This window comes from Tachyglossus aculeatus, chromosome 12 (genome assembly GCF_015852505.1).
Source record: "Tachyglossus aculeatus isolate mTacAcu1 chromosome 12, mTacAcu1.pri, whole genome shotgun sequence".
Lineage (NCBI taxonomy): Eukaryota > Metazoa > Chordata > Mammalia > Monotremata > Tachyglossidae > Tachyglossus > Tachyglossus aculeatus.
In genome coordinates this window covers 29,103,682-29,119,898 of record NC_052077.1, presented here as the reverse complement: position 1 = coordinate 29,119,898, position 16,217 = coordinate 29,103,682, and positions in this window count along the sequence as shown.

The following is a 16,217-nucleotide window of genomic DNA, read 5'->3' as shown; positions in this document are numbered from 1 at the left end:
ACACATTGGGAATAGTCCTAAATTAATTTCATTAAATGGCCAGCTCCTTGAAGGTAGGCAAGGGTGGGTGCCGTGTTTCTGTTGTACTTTCCCAAATGCTTAGAGCCATAATGGAATCAGAGATGCAGCGTGGCTCAGTGGAAAGAGCCCAGGTTTTGGAGTCAGAGGTCACGGGTTCAAATCCCAGCTCTGCCAATTGTCAGCTGTGTGACTTTGGGTAAGTCACTTAACTTCTCTGGGCCCCAGTGACCTCATCTGTCAAATGGGGATGAAGACTGTGAGCCCCCCGTGGGACAACCTGATCACCTTGTAACCTCTCCAGTGCTTAGAACAGTGCTTTGCACATAGTAAGCGCTTAATAAATGCTATTATTATTATTATTATAGTGCAATGGTGATTCCACTGATGATTGATTCATTCAATTGTATTTATTGAGTGCTTACTGTGTGCAGAGCACTGTACTAAGCACTTGGGAAGTACAAGTTTGCAACATATAGAGATGGTCCCTACCCAACAGCGAGCTCACAGTCTAGAAGGGGGAGACAGACAACAAAACATAAACCAAATAAAATAAATAGAATAAATATGTACAAGTAAAATAAATAAATAGAGTAATAAATATGTACAAACATATATACATATATACAGGTAGTCATTGGATCTCAAAGACTGCTGAAAAATAATTATGATATTCATTAAGCACTTTGTGCCAGGCATTGTACCAAGCGCTGGGGTGGATACAAGCTAATCAGGTTATACATAGTCCCTGTCCCACATGAGGCTCACAGTTTCATTCCCCATTTTACAGATAAGGTAACTGAGGCCCAGAGAATTGAAACGACTTGCCCAAGGTCATACAGCAGAGAAGAGGCTGAGATGGAATTAGAATCCATAACTCCCAGGCCCATGCTCTATCTACGACTAAATTCTCTCTCCCATGCTGAATGCATTTTAAACATTGTTTTTCCCAGTTTCAGTGCGTCATTGTATCACATGCGACGAGTCATTCATTCATTCAATTGTATTTATTGAGCGCTTACTGTGTGCAGAGCACTGTACTAAGCGCTTGGGAAGTACATGACCAGAGAGAAGAGAGACACACCAGAGCGGAGGCCAATGCTGTAGTCCAATTCTGATATAACAAGCGTAACACCTTTCCAAGATTCCCACAACACCAGTAATAAAAAATACCTTTCTGGTGACCACGAATGCCAATTAATAGTCTCTGCTTCTCTCTTCTGCTTCAGGTCTCTCGCTCTTGGCTCACATAGTAGCCCAGAGTGAGTAAATCCTCGGGGCCACGTGGAAAGCGCGGCTTGGGAGCCGGCAGATGGAAAAGCCAAGCTGAGGGATCATACTCAGAACACGCTTCACGGTTTTGCAACCTTTACAGTTCTGTGCAGGTCCATGCAAAATGATGCACTTGCAGTACATGCAATTTCAATATATTTGCAATTGATTATATTCAGTACCAATGAAAACTTGAAGAATTGGTCATTCATTCATTCCATTGTATTTATTGAGTGCTTACTGTGTGCAGAGCACTTTACTAAGCGCTTGGAAAGTACAATCTGGAAACAGATAGAGACAATCCCTACCCAACAACGGGCTCACATCTTTGAGAAACAAAGACTTATTAGAATGAGCAGAAGACTTGGAGTCAGTACTTCTGTGTTCTAACTTGATTGCTGTGTGACCTTGGGTGAGTCACTTAATTTCTCCTTGCCTCAATTTCCTCATCCGAAAAAATGGGGATAAAGTCTCCCTCTTAGACTGAGAGCCCCAAGGAGGACAAGATATCCTATCTGATTATATTTTTCTACCCCGGTGCTTAGCACATAGAGCTTATAACAAATAAAAACATAAACAAATATATATTTGGGGGTATAACATACCCACTACTATGATTATTTATTATGTTATTATTTATTATATTATAAGGTAAAACAGGTTTTAGTCACAAAGATTATAATTCATTCATTCAATTGTATTTATTGAGCACTTACTGTGTGCAAAGCACTGTACTAAGCGCTTGGGAAGTACAATTGAAACTATTTCCCTAATTGAAAGGAAAAGAAAAGACTATTGAACTTTTTTTTAGATTTTGTCTCTGGAATGAGAGAGATCTCATGTCTCACAATTTAAAATTATGTTTTAATATGAATTTGAAATATTCTTCAGAGCTCAAAAATCTAATCATAGAGAAAAAATGATTAGAACAATGATAATGACAATAATTAAGAGTTACCGCCACCCTGAATCTTCTTTAAACTTTTTCTGTCTCCTTTCCCCATCATGGTGACTTTTAAAAGTTTCCCCACGTCTTCCTAGCTCCTCATGGCTACCCCGACCCCCACGTACACACCCCTGAATCCTATATCTTCTCCCTTGCCCTGCAAAGCTTAAAATATATATATATATATATTTTGCTTTGCTTTACTGTTATTGTAGTCCCTTTTTCAGCTACTGGCCCCTCTTCACTTCAACGTGCCCCAGTTACCTCATCTATAAAATGGGGATTAAATCCTTCTCCCTATGATTTAGCCACTGCATCTCATATGGGACAGAGCCTGATAATCTTGTATTTACCCCAGAGCTTAGTACAGTGCTTGGTATATAGTAAGTACTTAACAAGTACCATTAAAAAAAGAAAAACAAGAGAAATATAAAACTTTCCATATGAAGTTAATTAGAAGGTCTAGGTCTGAATGACATTATTTGTATTAACTAATATGTGAAGCTTTGGGATTAATTTCTTTCAAATATTTTGCATTATTAAAAATCAGTTCTTATCTTACTAAAAAAATCATTCTTCAAATAGTATTCATTCCCTGATGTTCCCTAAATACCACAGGCAGTATACTGCAATCAATTCTATATTTAACCAGTTCTCAAGGCTGAACTTTCCAGTTACCCTGAAATACAGAGTAAATTTTTAAGGAACTATCTATAATACATATTGAACTGTATGAATTATCTGCATCAATTGTAGTAAAAATTAAGCTAGAGGAAGCTTTCCATCTGCAATTCTGTGTTTCCATGGATGATAATAGAGACCAGCTTTGGTAGTGAAGTATTGATGATAATTTGCATGGTGGTTTAAAGATGGTTATAGACTTTGGCCAGATGGAATCATGATTTTACTGATGTAATATCCTCAATACTCCAGATGCATATGAAATGCAGTTAAAGCTTATGGTTGATTAGTTATGGTATATTTGAACATTTCATTGACATAACATGGCTTGGGAAACAGAGGACGTGGGTTCCAATCCTGGTTCCACCACTTGTCAGCTGTGTGACCTTGGACAACGCACTTCACTTCTCTGTGCCTCAGTTACCTCATCTGTAAAATGGGGGTTAAGACTGTGAGCCCCATGCTGAACAACCTGATTACCTTGTATCTACCCCAGTACTGCTTAGAAACAGTGCTTGGCACATAGTAAGCACTTAACAAATACCATAATTATTATTATTATTATCATTATTATTGTCTTCTTGTAGGGAGATACTTTATCTCTGGAACTCTGTCTTAGTGTATCTGTTGTAGACTTTGAATTTCTCTGTGCTTCTGCCGCATTGTACATTTTGTAAGTCTAATGGAGATATGTCTAATGGAGATGTGGATGGGTAACAAAGTTATTACTAGTTAAGAATAATGATGATGATAATGGCATTTGTTAAGCACTAACTATGTGCAAAGCACTGTTATCTAGAAAATTAATCTTTATCCACAAACACTTACTGAACACCACTGAATGGGTAGCAATGCGTTAGACAAGGGGTAGCTAATCTTCTTGGGCTTAAATAACTACCAAAAATATAATATGGCTGAGAGTTGCATACCAAAAATGCATTCCTTTAACTGAATCAATGGGCACAGGTTCTTGGAATAGGCTAAGAAATTAGGAAGGTGGTCGCAAACAAGACAGATGGAGCTGGAGCCTGAATCCTGAACCCATGTGGTTGGGAATCAATCAATCAATCAATCATATTGCTTACTGTGTGCAGAGCACTATACTAAGCGCTTGGGAAGTACAAGCTGCCACCGCCACCAACAGACCTGCAACAGTGATACATAAAGCCAACATTAACTAGCTTTTTTAAAATCAGAAAACAGGCACAGTCAGCAAATACTACTAATAATAATGATGGCATTTATTAAGTGCTTACTGTGTGCCAAGCACTGTTCTAAGCGCTGGGGAGGTTACAAGGTGATCAGGTTGTCCCGTGGGTGTTGGGGGGGGGGGCATTAATCCCCACTTTACAGATGAGGGAACTGAGGCCCAGATAAGTTGTGACTTGCCCAAAGTCACACAGCTGACAATTGGCAGAGCTGGGATTTGAACCCATGACCTCTGACTCAAAAGCCCGTGCTCTTTCCACTGAGCCAAGTACAGTTATCTCTGTGCTTATCTCTAGGGCAAATCATACAACATGAGAATGATATGGCCCTACCTTAGGGCAACTTTCAACTTGAGGAGAAGGCAAGGAACTAATGCTTACAAATCCTTAACAAGTCAGGTCCTGAGAAAGAATTAGACTCTCTCGAGGACTATAACTGCCTGTCAGGGGAACCAAGCCAAAGACACAAACACACACACAGGAAAATACAAAAACATTTCAAGTCTAAGAATTCATCCCAATGAACTGTCTTCAGAAAATTCTCAACATCGACAAAGGCCTATTTCATATATGGAGGTTAACTAGACTTTTGCAAAGACATTGGAATAGTGCAGAAGTCATTTTCCCCTGTGATTGCCCTTAGTTTCACCCAAATACTGAAATATAGTGTTTAAAACCTATAGACAATATCAGTACTTGGGCTACTTAGTAGTTTTTAGCGGGAGCAGTAAGGCATAGTGAATAGAGTATGTGCCTGGGATTCAGAAATACCAGAGGTCTGTTCCTGGAGCTGTCAGGTATCTCCTGTGTGACCTTGGGCAAGTCAATTCGCTTCTCCGTGCATCAGGTACCTCATTTGTAAATTAATTAATTCTGTGAGCCCCATATGGGACAGGGACTCATATGCACCCCAGCGCTTAGAACAGTGCCTGGCACATAGTGAGCACTGAACAAATACCATAAAAACAACCTAATTGTCTCCTTTTTTGAATACTTAGTTTTTTCTGTAGCAACCCTGTTGAAAGGAACTAGTAATCTATACTGTAGCATAAATCTACATTATTGATGTTTTATAAATAGCAATAATATGAACAGTTATTATGAGAAACAGCAGGCCTAGTGGATAGCTCACAGGCCTGGGATTCTGAAAGACCTGGGTTATAATCCCATTGCCACAATTTCTCTGATGTGTGACCTTAGACAATTCACTTAACTTCTGTGTGCCCAGGTTGTTATCATCCACAAAGTGGGGCATATGACTCTGAGCCCCACATGGGACATGGACTGTTTCCAGCCTGATTAACTTGTATATATCCAAGTGCTTAGTATAGTGCCTGGCATATCGCAAGCACTTAAATATCATTAACAAAAAGAAAAGAGTTCCATATGTGTTTTCTTCTTCTTTCAATTTAGGCCCTAACAGAGCTGCACAGATTTTTTCGACTCATTTGGCTTTCCATTTACTGATTGGGTTTATAAAGAATTAGTGCTTCTTTCACTTGTTTGCACAAATCAAATCTGTCTTAAATAAACCCTTCCCTTGATTATTCTATTCTCTTTCTTCATCACTGGGTGCTTTTAAAGTTCTGCCAACCTTCACGCTTTTGGGAAATTTCTGTGTGATGACCAACTTGAGACTTATTTATCCTCTAGAATTAAATGTTTTCATTTCCGTAGAATGTTTTCAATCTGGTTAGGAAAAATTTCCTGTAGTCCTGAAGCTGCTGTTTAGAGATAACTAAATGATTTACTGACAAATATGACAGCTGCTACCCTTGTCTTCACTTTCCTTTTCATTTCACTGCCACATTTGACACCCTATTGCACCTCAATGGTCCCTGTTTCTATTTTGCTCGCTGCAAACCACTGGTTCATTTAGAAAATTGGCATCCGTCTTGAAGAAACAGGATCTGAGAGGAACCACAAGGTCCTTTGGGACATTTTGATTTGCTCTCACGTGTCATTCCTCAGAACTACCGAACTCACATCTTCCATAATTTGAAGGGTTCGGGTTTGTGAGGAAAAACGGTGTCATGTAACTAGGGATAATGGAATTTTCCTTTGGGAACAAATGATGGGCCTTGTACCAAATCTGTTGTAATGAACTCTCCCCAGCACTTATTAAATATCATGAATTTATCAGAGCCTGTATGAAGGAATTGATTTTAGAGTGGTTTGTGCCTCACTTTGGCACCAGTAATGTTCTTCCTGGGGCCTAGAGTGCAACAAGAAAGTAGGCAGGGGAGGAGTGCATGTACCAAAATGCAGAAGGCAGTTACCGTGGAAGCTGTTTTAGTCTTTAAGAGGTCAAGGCAAATTGTATGTGTTTACCACATTGGCCATAAAGTTCATCCTTGTAGAAAAGAGTCAAGCTGTTTATGCAATTGTGTTCTGATTATTTTCTGGAGTTTCTGATGGCACAGAATTTTAAAAAAGTGAAATGGACTGATTATGATGTCACCTCAGTGACAGATAATTGTAAAATTAAGGCTGAAATCAAATTTTCCTGAATGAAGCAGGATATTGTAATATGTAATCCCTGACAATTTAATTGTAGAACTCTGAAGTATTTTTAATTTCATATCAGTCTTATTATTCCTACCTACACAGTGTAAAATCTTGGAACAGTTTTGTACTTCAGTAAGCATTTTACTAATCAGAAAAGTATTTGTGTTAATTTCCCTGGGTGTAATGTTTTTTTCTACATGTCACTAAATTGCAGTGACTACTGAATGTCTTATCCATCACTCAGGCAGAAATCCTTGTAATTTTTCTTGGGTCTTACCACTTGAGGATTATTTATCAAGAACAATGTAGGAACTCCATATTTTAATGTAATTTCCCACAGTAGCCAGTTTCTGTTCATTTTTACGACTGGACCAAATAAGATAAATGTGAACATGTGAATCCCTGAAAAGGTCCTTTAGAATCCCAACAGACCATTCCTTTGACTGGGAAATAGCAAACAGCTCCTCTTCATCTTGAAGGCAGCGGAAGGAATTTTCTCATCTCTAGAACATTCAGCATTCATCTCTAGGCAGCCTCCCTTTGCTATTAAGGTGGCATTGTCAGTGTTTCTTTTTGACAAGTTTCTAATAAAAGAGGATTTGAAGCAGTGTTGCCTAGTGGAAAGAGCATGCACGTGGGAGTCAGAGGACCTGGCACATGACCTTAGGCAAATCTCTTACTTCTTTGTGCCTCAGTTACCCTTATACGCCCTACTACTAAGACTGAGAGCGCCATGTGGAAAAGGAATGTTTCCAACCTGATTATCTTGTATCTACCTCAGCACTTAGTATAGTGCTGGGGCCTACTAAGTGCCTAAGAAGTACTATCAATATTGTTATTGCTATTATTATTATTATTATTATTATTATTATTATTATTATTACAACATTGAAAGGGTAAACTAGCTGGGGAGGAGGGGCTAGAAGATCTCTTTTTCCCAAAGTAATTGCTTACAAATACCAGTTAGTTTGAAGCTGCTGAGATTCTAAATGGAATCATGGAATACCGTGCCACTATCGAAGTTGTGCGACTACCATGGACTGCCCGAAAGACATGTAAATGGATTTTAGAGCAGATTAAACCAAAGTGGTCTTTGGAAGGCCAAATGACTCCACTTAGATTAGCAAATTTGGACACCTAATCAGGAGGACTGATTCTCTGGAGAAGACACTAATGCTAGGAAGAGTCCAGGAAAAACACAGGAGAGGCTGACCAGCAGTTTGATGGATAAAGACCATAATGGTAATAATGGAAGAACCATTCCCAAGTGCTTGGTACAGTGCTCTGCACATAGGAAGCGCTCAATAAATACGATTGATTGATTAGAAAGGTTGCGGATTATGGCAGAAGACAGGACATTCTGGAGGAAGTATATCTATGGAGTCACTATGAATCAGAAATGACAACTGCCTTTAATTACAATGATAATAATAATAATAATAATAATAATAATAATAATCCAAGTGGTTCCTTACTCAGGGATCAGTAAAATGATGTTTCAAGTAAAAAAGCCAAGAGCCTAGTCATGGTGTGACATGATGCTTCACAAGAGCTTAGTACAGCGCTCTGCACACAGTAAGTCCCCAATAAATACAATTGAATGAATATCTCTACTGGAACATCTCAGTTCATCATCAGGTGTTGCCCTTTACTTGTCCAAAAGTGGAACCCACATTTATCATTAGATATGAGAGGTGGAGATGGATGTGAAGGCAACAAATAGTCAATCAATGTATTTGAGTGCTTTTTCTGTGCAGAGCACTGAACTAAACACTTGGGGAGGTACATTGTAACAGAGTTGGTAAACATGTTCCTTGCCCGCAGTGAGCTTATAATGTATGCTTATAGCTTCCTAATAATTCTAATATATCTTCCCAAAGTGTATATCTCTAAACCCATAACCTGTTTTGCCCTGGGCTCTCAAAGCCACTCAATGAAATACTGGAAGAGAGTCCATTAGATTACAAACTCCGCAAGGGCAGAGATTATATCTTCTACTTTAAGTGTATGAATAAGTGCTGATGATTATGATCAGCTCCTGAGTAAGAACTCATGTACTTTCTTAGAGAATCAATCAGTCAATTGTATTTGTTGAGAACTTACATTTGCAGAAAGCACTGTGATAAGAGCTTGCCAGAGAAGACTTGTAGACACAATCCTTGCCCTCAATCAACCCCTGATGGACTGCCTGAAGGAAAGCAAAACCATTAACCCCTGACTAAAATGATCTTTGCATTATATGGGTAGGTGCCATTTTAATTTTCCTTAGTACATAAAGTAGAAATACAGGTAATTCCTCAGAAGTGATTGTCAGATGTGAAGAGTGTAGCAAAGAGTGACACAACAGGTACTGGGGTTTGCCCAACTCTAATACTTTGAGGAAAGAAAAGAACAATGTAATAAATTACCATTGCGTGGATCAAAGTACTTAGTAGGAAATGCAATTTGACTTGGGGAGTTCTTAATATATTCAATTCTTCCTTTTTTCCCTAATTCATGAAATATTTCCATTGATTCATATGGCTTCTCCTTGTGTGAATAATATGTCACTGCATTTTTAGGAAAAAACATTTGAAAGTCTACATGACATCATTTGAATCTTTCTGGATTGCAGTGTTGTTAATCAGGCTTGTCTTATGTTTTATTCTCTCAGTGGTAAAAGGTTTACCAATAATGTTTCCTATAAGACCACATTACGCTTAACAGAAATGTTTCCATAATTTTGTGTGAATAAATCGACTTGTAAGTGCACCCCTACTTTTTTAAGATGTTTAGATAAGTATTCCTTTAAGATGGTCATTCAAAGGATTTGGGATATGCACATAACCTCTCTTAACAACTTGACTGGAAACTGAAAAATTGATATTTTTTCTTTTTATTTGAAATCCTGTAATGGGATAATAATAATAATAATAATAATAATAATAATAATAATAATAGCAGCATTTATTAAGTGCTTACTATGCACAAAGCACTGTTCTAAGCGTTGGGGAGGTTACAAGGTGATCAGGTTGTCCCATGGGAAGCTCACAGTCTTAATTCCCATTTTACAGATGAGGCACAGAGAAGTGAAGTGACTTGCCCAAAGTCACACAGCTGACAATTGGCAGAGCCAGGATTTGAACCCCTGACCTCTGACTCCAAAGCCCGTGCTCTTTCCACTGAGCCAGCTGCTTCCCAGCGTGGAATGTATTTTGAGCATTATTTGTAAGTTCCACGATCGTCGAAATACTTGGCACCTTTTCATAGTTCCTCTTTCTTATAGAGCTGTTGGTGAAAACTCTACTTTGCTCTCAAGAAAATGCACCTCACACTAATGCCCCATGCAGTCTGGCTGCTCCTATCCTCCACCTATGAAGGGGTTGTGGCTTGTCCTGTGAGCATGTTGTTGGGTGGAGACCATGTCTATCTGTTGCTGATCTGTACTTCCCAATTGCTTAGTACAGTGCTATGCACACAGTAAGTGTTCAATAAATATGATTGAATGAATATATAGAAAACATACCAGCTGGATATATTGGCTACCTGTAGCTGGGCCATATACACACCGGAAATCTCCCTGTTGCTTCCAGTTTTTCCAATGATTGTTAGGTGAGGCACCTTCAAACTCTGTCTCTTGGAAACTCATCTAACCTTGGCTTCACCGACAGTCTCATCCTGGCTCTCCTCCTTTCTCTCTGGATGCTCCTTCTCTGTCTCTTTCACTGGCTCGTCCTCTGACTTCCCCCTCTAACTGCGGGATTGTCTCAAAGCTCAGTTCTGGAAACCCTTCCTCTCCATCCCCTCACTTGTGTTCTCCCACAGCTTTAAGTATCTCTACATAGATATAGCCTTCTCCTCTGTGGTCTCACACTTCCTCCTTGCTCTACTTGCGTTTGTCCCCATCCCCTCAAATGCAAGATGGCCAAAACAGAACTGCTCATCCTCTACCCAAGACCTGTCCTCCCATAAGTTCCCTAATCACCGTTGATAGCACCAACCATCCTTTCCATCTAACTTGCCCGTAACCTTGTCATTAGCCTCAACTCATCTTTCTCATTTAATCAATATGCTCACTCATTCATTCAATCATATTTATTGAGCACTTACTGTGTGCAGAGCACTTTACTAAGCGCTTGGGAAGTACAAGTTGGCAACATATAGAGACGGTCCCTACCCAACAGCGAGCTGTTCAGCATATCACCATATCCTATCAGTTCTACCTTCACAATATATCTAGAATCCACTTTTTCCTCTCCATCCAAACTGCTACCATGCTTATCTACACATTTATGTCCTGCCTTGACATAAGCAACAGCCTCCTCACTGATCTCTTTGCCTCTGGTCTCCTCTTCCCCTCACTTCACTCTGCTAACTGGACCATTTTTCTGTAAAGCCATTTCCACTCTTCACAACTTCCAATGGTTGCCCGTCAACCTCCCCATCAGAAACTCCTTATCATCAGCTTTTAGGCACTCAATCAGCTCTCCACCTCCTACCTTACCTTGCTTATCTACCACAATCCAACGTGCACACTCCACACCTCTAACAACCTCTTCTCTGTACCTCCATCTCATCTATCCCACAACTGATCCCTTGACCATGTTCTCCTTCAGGCCTGGAGTTCTCTCCCCCTTCCTATCCCACATTCCACCACTCTCTACATTCAAAACTTTCTAAAATCAGAACTCCTCCAAGAAGCCTTCCCAGACTAAGTTTTTTATTTACCCTACCCTTCCATCTATATGCACTTGGCTGTGTCTGCCTTAAGTACTTTGATAGGCACCCCAGCTCCACAATATTTTGGAAATATTCTTATACTCTACTATTTCCCCTATCCATGCATGTCTGTCTCCCCTGTAGACTGTAAACTCTCAGTGGTCAGGGATTGTATTTCCCAACTCTGTTGCATTGTGCTTTCCTAAATACTTAGTACAGTGCTCTGCACACAGTAAGCCCTCAATAAATAGGTGGTAGAGTAAACAGGGAATAGAGACTCAATATGCTTTATAGTCTTTCAGGAGCCCAGAAATTAGGAATATGCCAAAGTTGCCTTCCTCTGGAAACTGAAAGTCATGCCTTTCCATCCTTTAAAGAAAAAATTATTCCTGAAAAACCAATCTAAGCGGGAATTGCCAGGGGACTTTAATCAAACAAAATAATATTCTTTCTGTCCTAATTATTTTGATCTGAAAGCTAGACAGATGCCAGAAAACTAAGTAAGCTACTTATCTGTCATCAAAAATTAGTCATGGGACCTCAAAAGAGAACCTCAAAAACTTCAAATCAATGAGTCACTAACATGAGTCAACGAGTAAATTAGTTTACTTGACAGTGCAAGACATTGAGAATCAAAATAATTTGTTTACAAAAAATAACACAACATCACAAGAGCTGGTAAAGGTGCAAACCCCTTAAATGAAATCTTTAAAAAAGTACCCTGAGAATGAATAACAGCATAATGAAGAATTTAAAAGTGTTGGAAGTGATTGCCCTTGTTATAGTTGGTTGAAAATAAGCACACCCTATTAAATAATATACCTTAATCACCTAAAAAAATCTTTTTAGATAGAAAGAGTTATAGACAAGCATGTAAATTAAGATAAAGATAAATTAAGATAATTAAGATAAATTAGATGTATCTCATTTCAATTAATTTATAAGTCCCAGATTAAATAGCCAAGTTTCACAGCATTTCAAATATTCCCATAAAATTTTCTCTTTGGCTTCAAAAAATTGTCAAATCATATAACCCAGAAAGAAAAATGAGTTTAAATATTCTATTTTGTTATGGTCATTGTAACATAACATATCATTATTGATTGATTTTTTTTTAAATCTATAAATTTAGTAATTTACCTGACAGAGCACGTCACTGAGAATTGAAATTATTTGTTTACATAAAATAACACAACATCACAAGATCTTGTAAAGGTGCAATCTCCTTAAATACCATCTTTAAAAATGAAAATTTCCTGCTGAGGGATGGTTTGCAGTCAAGAGAGTTGCTTACTGTTTACTGTGGGGAAAAAAATCACAACAGACTGCAAGTCTCTGAGAAATTATTCAGTAGTCTCTATTTCCTAGGCTCACGAGTCCATGGTCTCATACTATTTCTGATATTGAAGTTATAAATATTACAATAGCCTGCCTTTTCTTTTCTAAGGAATATCTTCTATATATATAAAAATATTATATTACTGCTGGAGAAACAAAGGTTCATTAGGATGGACATGTTAACAGCACTTGTGATGCATTAGTTTTTTTTGTATCTCATGTGTTTGTTACAGGAAGAATGCAGAAAGAGAGTTATTTTCATACTCTTAGAAATAAATCTATTATATTATTAGAAAGAAATTAGAAAGAAAAGCATGGGCCTTGGGGTCAGAAGGACCTGGGTTCTAATCCTGACTCTTTCACTTTGCTGTGGGACCTTGGGTAAATCACCGCATTTCTCTGGACCTCAGTTACCTTATGCTTAAAATGGGGATTGAGACTGTGAGCCCTACGTGGGGTAAGGACTGTGTCCCACCTGATTATTTTTTGTATCCAACCCAGAGCTTAGTACAGTGCCGGGCACATAGAAAGCACTTAAAAAATGCCAAAATAATGATTATTATTATGGGGATTAAAACTGTGAGTTCCATGTGGAACAGGGACTTTGTCCAAATTGATTAGCCTGTACTTACCCCAGTGTTTAGAACAGTGCTTGACACACAGTAAGTGCTTCCATCATTACCATCATTATTATTGTTATTATCATTATCATTATTATTATATCCTTGAACATATTCTAGATGGTAACTGGCAAAATAGCTCCACAAATCTGAGTCTTATAAAATGAACACTGATTCCCACCAACAAAAGTCCTGTAATGTCAAATGTCTTTCCCTCCATTGTTTCTTTTTTTATTGTTTTTGAGATCGTTTTATCTCATCATCATGTTCCTATGATGTTGCATTCTATGGCTATATTAATGAAAAATATCCCTTACCACCTGCTTTCTAGACTCAACCAGTCTAGGTGCCCCTACTTGTGACATTCATAAAGGAATGTTGCCATGTTTAGGTCATAGAGAGCTGGAGAAAGTGCATTCATTTTTTTTTGTGATTAACATTAAGCTGGTGTCATCAGGTATTCATTCATATTATTCCCATGTAGTCCAATTCAACTTAATTTTTCTATCTGGGCCTTCGAGACCATTAAACAGAAACACCCAGGCCATGGAGAGATAAAAGGCATCATGTCTAGTAGATAGAGCAAAGTTCTGGGATTCAGAAGGACCTGCGTTCTAAACCCACTCCACTGTAATTCACGTAAATTTCCTGTGCCTCAGTTACCTCATCTCTAAAATGGGGATTATGATTCTGAGGCCCATGTCAGACATAGAAAGTTTCCAACCTGAGTGGCTTATATCTACCCCAGAACATACTACAGTGCCTGGGACATAGTTAATTCTTAAGAGAAGCAGCGTGGCTCAGTGGAAAGAGCCCGGGCTTTGGAGTCAGAGGTCATGGGTTCAAATCCCGGCTCTGCCAACTGTCAGCTGTGTGACTTTGGGCAAGTCACTTAACTTCTCTGTGCCTCAGTTACTTCATCTGTAAAATGGAGCTTAAGACCGTGAGCCCACCGTGGGACAACCTGGTCACCTTGTAACCTCCCCAGCACTTAGAACAGTGCTTTGCACACAGTAAGCACTTAATAAATGCCATCATCATCATCATTATTATTATTATTATTATTATGAAATACAATGAGGATTTAGTTGCACTTGCTTTCGGGTGACCATTTTTGAAATTTTTGATTTAAACACCTGAAATTCCTAGGTGTTTAGCCTGCATGATTATGTCTTAAGACAGTCCAGTTTTATACTGTAATAGAGTCTATAGTTTTACTAAGGAATATGAGGAAGATTTTATTTCATCTACCACAGCACTAAGCAAGGCATGAAGTTCCTTGCGGGAAGGAAACACATCTACCAATTGTGCTATATTGTACTGTCTGCCGCACTGGCTTAAACAGTAATCAAGGAAAAACTCCTCACTCTCAACTTCCAGGCTGTCCATCACCTTGCCCCCTCCTACCTCACCTCCCTTCTCTCATTCTGCAGCCCAGCCCTCCTCCTCCTCCTTCCTCCCCTCCTTCTCCCCTCCCCACAGCACTTGTATATATTTCTACATATTTATTACTCTATTTTATTAATGATGTGTATCTAGCTATAATTATCTTTATTCTGATAGTATTGATACCTGTCTACTCGTTTTGTTTTGTTAGTCTCCCCCTTCTAGACTGTGAGCCTGTTGTTGGGTAAAGACCGTCTCTATATGTTGCCGATTTGTACTTCCCGAATGCTTAGTACAGTGCTCTGTACATAGTCAGCGCTCAATAAATACGATTGAAAGAATGCATGCATAAGAATAAACACTGAAAAAACTTACTGATTGAATTATACAATAGTCAATCATTTTTCATTACTTGTCTAAAATATATTTGCTGTTGGCAGAATATTTTTTTAAATCAGAGCAGAAGTCTCTATTTAGCGTGGCTCAGTGGAAAGGGTGCGGGCTTTGGAGTCAGAGGTCATGGGTTCAAATCCCAGCTCCACGAATTGTCAGCTGTGTGACTTTGGGCAAGTCCCTTCACTTCTCTGGGCCTCAGTTCCCTCATCTGTAAAATGGGGATTAAAACTGTGAGCCCCACGTGGGACAACCTGATCACCTTGCATCCCCCCAGTGCTTAGAACAGTGCTTGGCACATAGTAAGCACTTAACAAATACCATCATTATTATTATTATTATTTGTTTCACATGTAATTTATGCTGTTTTGAACACCCCCTTTTTTTATTTTGCAGGGATTTTTGAGAAAGACTTTGCTATTTGTTTAGTAACACCAATTTTTTTCCATAAACAACCATTTATACTTAAACCACTTATGCCTGTTTGGTGAATAAGCAGCCCAGAAGTGAATCCAAGGTTCTCACTTGCTACCCTCCCTGCTGAAGCAAATCAAATTTTCTGAGGAAAGATATTCACTGCACAACCCGTAATCACTTCTTTACCTCATACTCATGGAAAGAAACATTGCTTAGTCTTTTTCTCCACTGATGACATGATTCTATTAGTGTTACATCCTATTACTTTAATGCATATGTTTTCAAGCCTTGGTTTATTCACTGGTTCATGCATAGTTAGGCACCATAAAATTTAGGAAGGTTTGTTTAAAAAAAAACCCCCAAAAAACCCTCATTTGTACATTTGAGAATGCCAAAGAGGTAACAGAATTCACTACATGAAATTGAAGTGTATGAGTTAAGCATTATAATATTTTTCAAGTACCTTTAAGAATCTTGTGAATTTCCTTATTATCAACAATCCAGGAGAATACAATTTGTAAATCATCCTTAAATGAGAAAATATCAGGCTGCATGTAAATTATGTAGAAGTGCCCTGTCAGGCTTAATTAAAACAGTTAGAGTCAAATAAAAGTCTTTTGTGATGGCAATTAACGTGACATTTGGGACTATAAAATTGTTTTTCAGCTCATAGTGAAATCTTATAATTAAACTGAGTGAGGGGGAAAAAAATCCAACCGTGACTATAACGAA